This window comes from Phocoena sinus, chromosome X (genome assembly GCF_008692025.1).
Source record: "Phocoena sinus isolate mPhoSin1 chromosome X, mPhoSin1.pri, whole genome shotgun sequence".
Taxonomy (NCBI): domain Eukaryota; kingdom Metazoa; phylum Chordata; class Mammalia; order Artiodactyla; family Phocoenidae; genus Phocoena; species Phocoena sinus.
Window position 1 is genome coordinate 3,977,650 of NC_045784.1, and position 10,008 is coordinate 3,987,657.

Genomic DNA, 10,008 nt, shown 5'->3' on the forward strand with positions numbered 1-10,008 from the left:
GAATGTTGTCAAAGACGTGGAGGAGAGGGGACCTCCCCGGCGGTCCAGTGGTTAGGACTCCGAGCTTCCACTGCAGGGGGCGCTGTAGGTTCGATCCCTGCTCAGGGAGTTAAGATCCCACATGTCGCATGGCACAGTCAAAAAAAAAAGAAAGAGAGATGGAGGAGAAAGCATGCCAATGAAGGAGATGGATGGTGTAGAGGTCCCTGAAGGTGACAGGTGAGATGTATCTCCTGGCACTCACAGGATCATAGCCTTCTAAGTGTGGCGGGTGGAACAATGCCCTCCGAAGTCATCCGCTTCTGACTTTCCAGAATCCCTGAGAACGTACAACCTTCCCTGGCAGAGAACTTTACATGGGCTGTGCAGATGGGATTAAATTAAGGGTCTTGAGATGGGGAGATGCCCCCCAAGCCCAGTGGAATTACAAGGTCCTTCAAAGGACGGGGCAGGGGCCAGAGTCAGAGAAGGAGATGTGAGAACTGAAGCAGAGAGAGGTGCTGATGGGATGTGGGACCATGAACCAAGGTACACTAGAAATGAGAGAAGGCAACACAATAGATCCTCCCCTACACCTTCCAGAAGGAACCAACCCTGCTGACACTGGTCTTTGCCCCAGACATCTGACCTCCAGAACTGAATTTGTTCATAATGTGTCCTGTGTGTCAAACCATTAAGTTTGAGATCACCAATTACAGTGGCAGTAGGAAATGAATAGATTGCAAAAAGAGTGGGAAGTGAGGAAAATGCATTTTGACTTCTTCGTCCTTCAAGAAGACTGGCTGAGAAAAATACAGCAGATGTAGCAGTGAGGCTTCAGGAGGGTGCCTTTCAGATGTGAAAGACTGACACTGCATCTCCCAATAGAGGGGCCTTTAGAAAGAATTTGATCAGAAAGATTCTCAACCAGCAGCTAGCGGAAAACGTTTCTGAGAAAGTCTACACCATCAGAGCTTTACAGTGGTCTCCCTAACTCCTGAAACATCACATCATTTTGATGTTTCTTTCCAAAGCAGTTTAGCCATTTCAACATGAAAAAGAATTATTCCAATTTATCCCGAAGATAGAAGACCAATTCACTGATCTTCAGCTGTGCAGAAACAAGACGGCGCCACCGTGGAAAATGACTTGCACTGTTGTCTCTGTACTTTGAAAGGCAATGCAATGAAATGGACTTTATCCTCAAATCAGTTCAATTCTGGTCAGATATCCCTGGATCCTCACTCATCCTGTGCTACTTTACTCCCTTCACAAAAAACTTTTAAATGGTTCACGTCACATCATTTCAGAGACGGGTTCAAAGACTTGACCACTGAAATGGTAATGATTTAAAAATACCCGAGGAGATTAAGCTACAGTAAACAACGGTCAATACTGGGATTGGTTTCAGTAAAATGCTCCAACGACAATCTGACATTTCCAAGCATAAAATAACAAATGACCACGATTCCACGTTCAGCCTCCATTTACCCTCATTCATTACTTTTTGAGCAAGTACTTGGTTTAAATATTTTAAAAATATAACTTACAATATCAAAAGAATTAAATTAGTTGAGATTTTTAATTAACTATGGATTATAAAAGACTCCATGTAAATACCAGCCGCAAAAGAGACCAAAGGACCGCCTGTTAGGAAATTTAAACTCCGTAGCTGATGTATTTCCCATTTTCCCAGTTTACCCTCCTGATGAACCTGCAAGTTCGGGAAGGTGAGAAATTAATCAGGACACGTATCCAGGACGCAGAGTGCTCATTGGACACCATTTGCGTATTACCTTGCCGGATTTTGTTAACCTTCTTCCCAGAACAGCATAATTTGAACAAGTCAGTCAATTACCATTAAAAGGACAAGTGAAAGACTAACCATTCCCCAAGGAAGGCTTACGTTTTCTAAGTAATTGAGAAGAAAATACATCAGCTAAAAGTCAAAGTCTGTTTCGAAGACTTAATTACAGATAAGTCCATGCTAAATAATTTATATTCTTCCGTGCATATTAACCAGACCAGAACAAATAGCAGGAAAAAAAAAAAATCTCTAGAATCAACACTCCAGTGCTTCCAAGTTATCACCCGTAGAAAAATGTCATGAGCCACACGGCATGTATCTTCTTCTCCACCCAGATTCACAAAGTGCAAGGAGTAAAATAATACCGATTCATCCCTGGGTGAAAAGAAGATGTCTGGTATCCTAAAGCATAACTAACATGGGCTGGAATGACTCTGTTTTCTCCACCTGATATGAAAGGGTCTCAGAAGGATTTTCTGCACGATGGAAAAGAGCCGCATCTACTCAGAGGCTGGGCAGCTCTAGACCAACGTGCAGGGAAACGTCTTGCACAGGACAGGACCTTGTGTAGTTGGATAAAGCTGCCAGACGCAGGCTGAGGGCACAGGAGGGGGTAAGAGGACCAGTCCAAGGTCACTTGCCCATTTGCACTCCTCAGCCCGAGCTAGACCTTATGGCTACTGGTTTCCAGGAAGCACCTGTCCCTGCTAAACTACAGTGTGAACCATGCTGACCGGCATTTATCCAGCATTTACTGAGAACCTTCTACATGCCTTGTGCTGTGACAGGAACAAAGGAGACTGAATTTTCTCTACTTAAATTTCCAATCGCCTGCCAAGAAGGAGCCTGGGAAGGTTCACGTAAGGGAACGGGACCATGTCTCCAGCCCCATGAGCTAACAGTTCTCATGTAGATTATGTTACATGCTGCCTCACTGAAGTCCTACGTGTTCCATGTTCCCCAATGCCCCACATCATGCTTAAATAAATATGTAGGAACACAACGGAAAATCTTATTTCAGCAGTCATCGTGGAAAGGGAAAAGAAGTAGGGCATATTAAAGGCGTGTGCTTAGGCAAACGATCCTTAATCATCTACAACAAAAATATACTGGGTTAATATTTACTACAGGTCCACAGCACGCCCAAGTGTGTGACATTCAACTGCCTGCCAGAGAAAGACAAAACAATTCCATTCCCTCTTGATATTAATTACCCACTTCAAGGAAGCGTGCCGATTCAGAATTACCTGGCTTGCAAATGCTCTCACACACACACACAGATGGAATCAGTGAACTCCCTGGTTTTAACGGTATGGAATGCACTTCATTAAAAAGTTGAGCAAGGGACTCCCCTGGTGGCACGGTGGTTAAGAATCCGCCTGCCGGTGCAGGGGACACGGGTTCGAGCCCTCATCCGGGAAGATCCCACATGCCGCGGAGCATCCAAGCCCGTGTGCCGCAACTACTGAGCCTGTGCTCTAGAGCCCGCGCGTCACAACTACTGAGCCCACACGCCACAACTACTGAAGCCTGCGCGCCTAGAGCCCGTGCTCCACGACAAGAGAAGCCACCGCAGTGAGAAGCCCGCGCACCGCAACGAAGAGTAGCCCCCGCTCGCCACAACTAGAGAAAGCCCACGCGCAGCAATGAAGACCAAACACAGCCAAAAATAAATAAATAAAATTAATTTATTTTTTAAAAAAAAGTTGAGCGAAGCAAAATTTAGAAAATCACAATAATTGCTTGTGCTTAATCAAGCATTCCCTTCCTCTAGATCATGAAACACACGAACAAAGGCATGGCAAAACCAGTCAAGATGGTCAAGGCGCCTAATTATGAACCTCAGCCTAAAGGATCGGAGAGCCATGCGAAGCTATCACTACAACAGCTAGAGGCGACCCACGCTAATCAGTGTGGCTGCGCCATGTACGCTTTCTTGTGGATGGCCATGGGTTCTCCCCCTGGTGCATATACAGTCGGTTCACATGTAAACTTCCAGGGAGCTCCCAGACCCCAGGGACGCATGCATCCCAGATTCCCGATTCCAAACAACTGCTGTATGAGATGGTAGCGGTGCATTCACAGAACTCCTAATATGAAAGCAGGTATCTACAGTATTGATAATTTGTTATATGTTAATATTTGTTAGCAATTTGCGGATCCAAAATAATCACCATGAACTACCCTCCCGACTCCCCAGAGAATCCGATCGTGGCCTTGAGCACGGATCAGCAAATTCACTGTAAAGGGTCAAAGGACGTAAAGGGTCAAGTGATGGCCAGGCCGTCTCTACTGCAACCATTCAATTCCGGCACTGTCGTATACAAGGCGCTACTCCTAAAAACGGAGTCACCCACAGGCCACAGCTGGCTCACCTTAGCCTAGGTCATGTTCCATGGTCACTTACTCAAGACTGAGTTTATTGATCGCCTCCAAAAGCCAAACAAAATTAGCTTATGCATAAAAAAAAACGTATAGGGACTTCCCCGGCGGTCCAACGGTTAAGGCTCCGTGCTTGCACTGCAGGGGTTGCGGGTTTGATTCCTGGTTGGGCAACTAAGAACCAGCATGCCACATGGCATGCCCAAAAAAAAAATTATAAATAGTGTAAGATGATCTCTTTAATGATACATTTGCCCCATTTTTCCAGTCTAACATATACCTTTTCAGCAGAAAGGAAGCATTAAACTAGGAAAAAAATAGGCAGTGTAGTATTGGTATGAGGTAATATTACGGGTTTGGATAATAGTTAAGAAGAAAAGGATCAAGGAGGCCCCCAAATAATTTCTATTTATATTAGTTTATTGTTATATTTGTAAAATATTTATATTATACATAATTATATATTACCTACATTATTATTTTTTTTTGCGGTACGCGGGCCTCTCACTGTTGTGGCCTCTCCCGTTGCGGAGCACAGGCTCCAGACGTGCAGGCTCAGCGGCCACGGCTCACGGGCCCAGCCGCTCCGCGGCATGTGGGATCTTCCCGGACCGGGGCACGAACCCGTGTCCCCTGCATCGGCAGGCGGACTCTCAACCACTGCGCCACCAGGGAAGCCCTATAATAATGTTTTTATTTAAGCAAATTCATATGGATAGTTTCAATATCAACAGTACAAATAGCTAATTAGCTACAAATAGCTAATCTTGTTATGGAGGATCCATTCAAGATAATAAGGAAGACTATATTATTCATGGACACCTTTTTGAACAATAAAATTTGAGCTCATGGGCACAACAAATTCCTTTTGCGATGGCTGAGAAATTAAATAGAAAAGTAGTACTATTTTCTTTCTTTTTTTGCGGTACGCGGGCCTCTCACTGTTGTGGCCCCTCCCGTTGTGGAGCACAGGCTCCGGACGCACAGGCTCTGCATCGGCTGGCAGACTCTCAACCACTGCACCACCAGGGAAGCTCTATACTATTTAACATTATTATTATTTTTTTATCATTGTATTTAAGTCTATAACTCAGTTACTATACCATATTGATTTACATAACTAATCTGTGTCCCTCGGAATCACAAAATGTTTTAATAAAAGATTCATTTGGACAATGTGTGTCCAGAACTAAGTAGCGTATAAACAAACTACCTCAATGTTCCAATGTATTAGCCCCTAGCATAACCGTGAATGTCAGGATCTTCAATAGACTAGCAAATTCAGTCCAAACATAAAATGCCAAACATCCTAATTCTGGTTCATCCCTCGATCCCTTCACTTAGAAATGAAAACCATGGTTCCAGGAGTGCCTTGAAAGGCATTGTTCTTGGTTGTCAGTTTTGAACTGAACTAAGCCATCTTTGAGAAAAAATTAAGGAATGTCTAACATCAGTTCACCAATAGCATCCCCGATGACCACGAAAATCCATTGCAAAGCATTTCCTTTAACAGGGTTACAAAACCAGAAAGGGTTCCGTCAGTGGTGTATGCAAAATTAGATCCACCGGGCATAAGCTGGAACGTTCAAGTATTCACTAGGCTTAATGAATTCTTTCTGCTTCCTAGACAGATGTTTTTTTTCATTTATAACCACAAATTCTTCATAGTGAAAAGGGAATAAATACATACATCTCTATTATTTAAACATGTCAGAAGCCTGACCATTGAAAACATGCTAATGAGCAGCAAACCTGGATAACAACAGAAATGCCCTGATTCACAGGTCTTTGTGTTTCCCCACTGAACCCTGTACCCCTTGTAAATGACAATCAGTCCAGTTAAAGAGTCACAGAGGGCCATAAAAAGAAACGAAATTGAGTTATTTGTAGTGAGGCGGATGGACCTAGAGTCTGTCATACAGAGTGAAGTAAGTCAGAAAGAGAAAGACAAATACCGTAGGCTAACACATATATATGGAATTTAAGAAAAAAAAAGTCATGAAGAACCTAGGGGTAAGACAGGAATAAAGACATAGACCTACTAGAGAATGGACTTGAGGATATGGGGAGGGGGAAGGGTAAGCTGGGACAAAGTGCGAGTGGCATGGACATATATACACTACCAAACGTAAAATAGGTAGCTAGTGGGAAGCAGTTGCATAGCACAGGGAGATCAGCTCAGTGCTTTGTGACCACCTAGAGGGGTGGGATAGGGAGGGTGGGAGGGAGGGAGATGCAAGAGGGAAGAGATATGGGAACATATGTATATGTATAACTGATTCACTTTGTTATAAAGCAGAAACTAACACACCATTGTAAAGCAATTACACTCCAATAAAGATGTAAAAAAAAAAAAAGAAGCTATGGGTAAGACAGGAATAAAGACACAGACCTACTAGAGGATGGACCTGAAGATATGGGGAGCAGGAAAAATAAATAAATAAAAATAATAAAGAGTCACAGAGATTTTAGTTGTCACTTGGGGTCTTGAGGTTTCTGGGAAAGGAAAACTCAAAATTTTGTCTTTAGTTTTTCAGCCAAGCCATCCTTGGGAGGCAATACAGTTCCAACATAGCATCACCACTCATCAAGCCCACTCCAAAAGCGGCACTCCAAAGGGCTCCCCTTATCAGAGAAGCAGTCAGACTCTAGCACAACCACACAGATGGATAAACACCCAGTGCTTTCAAATGCAGAGTATGGACACCAAGGGCAGGGAAAGCGGGGAGGGGGGTGGTGGTGGGATGAATTGGGAGGTTGGGATTGACATATATACACTAATATGTATAAAATAGATAACTAATGAGAACCTGCTGTATAAAAAATAAATTAATTAAAAAAAAAAAAAAACAATAAGGAGTCTTCCCCAGTTCATAAGTTCTCATTTCCTTCCCCCTATGGTGTGCTTTATATCACATTCCCTTCGGGTTTCATAATCCAAGCTGTCATGTTCGGAGCTGTGCTGTCTACAGCTGAGTCTGATGCCAGACACATTACTACCACTTCTCCTCAGAACCAGGATGGGCTGGTTACGTTAAACTGACTGCTCCTTGCACGGCAGCTCCTGAAATGGTTACAATCAAGGCCGCAAAGGCCTGTTGCTCGAAAGGCTGGTGGTGCGACAAGGAAGACAAATACTTGTGCAACTTCATGCCTTGTTTATATATCAATGCTCCTCCAGATTGAAAAAAGAAAATGACAGTAAAAAAAAAAGGGGGGTTCGAAATTCAGAAGACAAAGGGATTTACATAGTGTGCTCTTATGGATTGTTGAACTATATATCCTCATCTGTTTCATCTTCCAAATTTGCACGTTAACCACAAAAAGGGGGACAGTAGTAGTCTTTCTTTATTCGTTACAAATTACCTTTGGGGGAAAAAAAACGTAGCACTTTTTTAATAGCAGGAAATAGGAAAAGGAGTTTGGAAATCTAGTTTTTAGAAATAGGAGTTCAATGAAGGACGTGACCTTGACAATCTTTTAGAATTCAGGAAAGGTGCAGAAGTTTGTTACAGAGTAAAAATAGGGAAACTTGGTGGAGCCACTGGTGGTCTAAATTTCGAAAAATGTTTAGAAGTTATCGCACTCAAAATGGTAAGAAAGTAGGTAAACAGCCAGTATTTAATCCATGTAATCATATAAACGGCCTCAGCAGGGCTTGAATTGACAGCTGAGCCATGAAAAGTCTTAACCATTTACTTGAAATATATTAAAACACATCCTTTCTGAAATTTAAATGGGGGGAAAGGGTCCCAATTTTGACTTGTAAAATATCTTCATTAACGTATGCTCACAAACATAGATCATCAAAGTATTCTACCCATTTCCCCTTCCTTGGGCTGTGCTCTATTTCTGGCTTTCAGAGAAAGAGAAGGATCCCGTGGCCTCAGTGGGCCCACAGCCTGCATTAGAAGCACGTCTGAGATTTTGGGTCGCACTCTTCAGGGGCTACACACAAAAGTGATAAAATGAAATGCTGAGGCCATTCAAAGGCCCCAGTGGCTTGAGATGCTTACTGTAGAAGAAAGTGGGTTTTCAGTGGCCAGTAGGGATGAGGGTGAATTTCAGAAGGAGGGCTGACTTTCTTGTCTCATCAATGAGATATACTCTGCACTGTGGCTATTTGGAGAAACAAATAATTCTTATGAAATCCTAAATTCACAAAGCATGCCAGTATGTATACTCCCAATGAGCTTGAAATCTCTGCTTTGTACTTCGGTGAATTTCAAATAGATTATTTTTAAAAAGAAAACAATTTTTACCACCAAAGTAATCTGAAAGCACCGCCAGATTTGAATTAACCAGGCTGTAAACGCATCCACAAAATAAGCCAGCGGAGATCAATGATTATGTTTTTCATACTTACCATGACATTGTCTTTCTAAGAAGATACTTTTAAAAATGCCACCATGGAAATCCACTTGATTTCTTTTCCATCTCAGCACATTTTTCCCTGTAAAAATAAAAGAGAGAGAGAGACAGACAGAGACAGAGAGAGAGACAGACAGACAGACAGAGAGAGAGAAATACACTTAGTAAAAGAGCTGGTGCCATTGTTTCCAAACCCTTGTCACATTCCTTCTAAGCTTTCTTTTGGGTAATTACAGAAACTAGCTAGTAGTGTCATAAAGTAATTCTTAACTGATTCCCTAATAATTCAAGCAACTAGTCAAGAAAGGGCACCTACACAGCTATGGCAAACTGCAGATTCTATATCCAACCAGTTGAGTCCACAGGCAATTTGAGAATTCAGAATAAAGCGAGACAGCTGGAGGTCACCAATCTACGTCTCACCTGCTTTCACCTGGCCACCATTAAATTTTCGTCCAAGATGAATAATCTATTTAGTCCATGTCTATGTTCGATGTAGTTTATTTAAATTAAGAATTTAAAATCCTTGCACAATTTAATGTGCGAAAGCCACTCTCTGTGTTAGACGTTGTTTGTTTGCAAGAACTGATCCTCAGCCTGCAGAGATGTTTTTTTTCCCCCTTACAGCAGTGGGTCAGATGGGCAAGATCCACGCTGCCTCCTTCTCTCGGCTCTCATACGACAGAACGAGGCTCTAACTGACCAGTACTCATATTAGTACCAAGCACGGAAAGTCTTTGGGTTTCATAGCTAATGAGTCAGCCCATTTTTAAGTTGTAGGAAGGTAGGGTCATAGTCTGATTATGGTTTTGATAGAACATGTAGTTACTATTTCATAAATACTGTGTTTTTAAAAATTTTTATTGGCGTGTATAGTTGCTTTACAATGTTGCGTTAGTTTCTGCTGTACAGCAAAGTGAAACAGTCATACGTACACCTAAATCCCCTCTTTTTTAGATTTCCTCCCCATTTAGGTCACCACAGAGCACTGAGTAGAGCTCGCTGAGCTATACAGTAAGTACTGTTGGTTAAAATATATTTGTGGAAATGACTTCATATGTACCAACAATCTTAATTGCATTCATCATTCCTGACCCTTCTACAGCCGCGCAGGGTACGTAGCATAGCATGTATTTTGCATTTAGGAAAACTGATATTCGGACGTTAGCTCACACAATACGTTGAAGCCATAAGGCAGAGTCAGACCTACGTCTATCCTGCGTTCAAAGACCACACGCTTTTCACAGAATCAAGCCGCCTCCTCGTCCAAATAGAATAGGAATTGTTACAACAAGTAACACGTATATGGTGCGTCAACCTTTAACACACCGTCTTATACATGGACTCTCTACTTATTTATTGATTTATTTGGCTACACAGCATGGCTTGCGGGATCATAGTTCCCGGACCAAGGATGGCACCCGGGGTCCCCAGCAATGAAAGTGCTGAGTCCTAACCACTGGACCGCC

The 10,008-nt window shown here is 42.6% G+C and overlaps 1 protein-coding gene across 1 annotated transcript in view; it reads right to left on the reverse strand.

Moving 5' to 3' along the window:
* The window catches only part of NLGN4X (neuroligin 4 X-linked), a 308,113-nt gene extending 299,504 nt beyond the window's left edge, over positions 1–8,609 (reverse strand). Inside the window, exon 1 of the mRNA XM_032620946.1 lies at positions 8,535–8,609. The gene's annotated coding sequence lies outside the window, so the exon portion shown is untranslated. The remainder of the gene's footprint in view (positions 1–8,534) is intronic.
* Between the last annotated feature and the right edge of the window lie 1,399 nt (positions 8,610–10,008).